This window comes from Barbus barbus (genome assembly GCF_936440315.1).
Source record: "Barbus barbus genome assembly, chromosome: 49".
Taxonomy (NCBI): domain Eukaryota; kingdom Metazoa; phylum Chordata; class Actinopteri; order Cypriniformes; family Cyprinidae; genus Barbus; species Barbus barbus.
In genome coordinates, this window is record NC_136727.1 from 284,788 (window position 1) to 285,000 (window position 213).

Sequence of the window (213 nt, forward strand, 5' to 3'; positions counted from 1 at the left end):
TTGATAGAACAATGTATTCTATGCAAAATAACAGTAGTGCAATATTATAGAAATAGTTTACTGTGCTTTGTACAGTAACAACTTTAGACAGTTTATATTGTAATGACTTTGACAATGTGCAGTCTGTGCAAAATATGAATAGTGCAAATGCATGTGTGTAAAGTAAAGTACTGTGACCAGTGCAGTAATAAGCAGGTGCAGGTTAGATTAGTG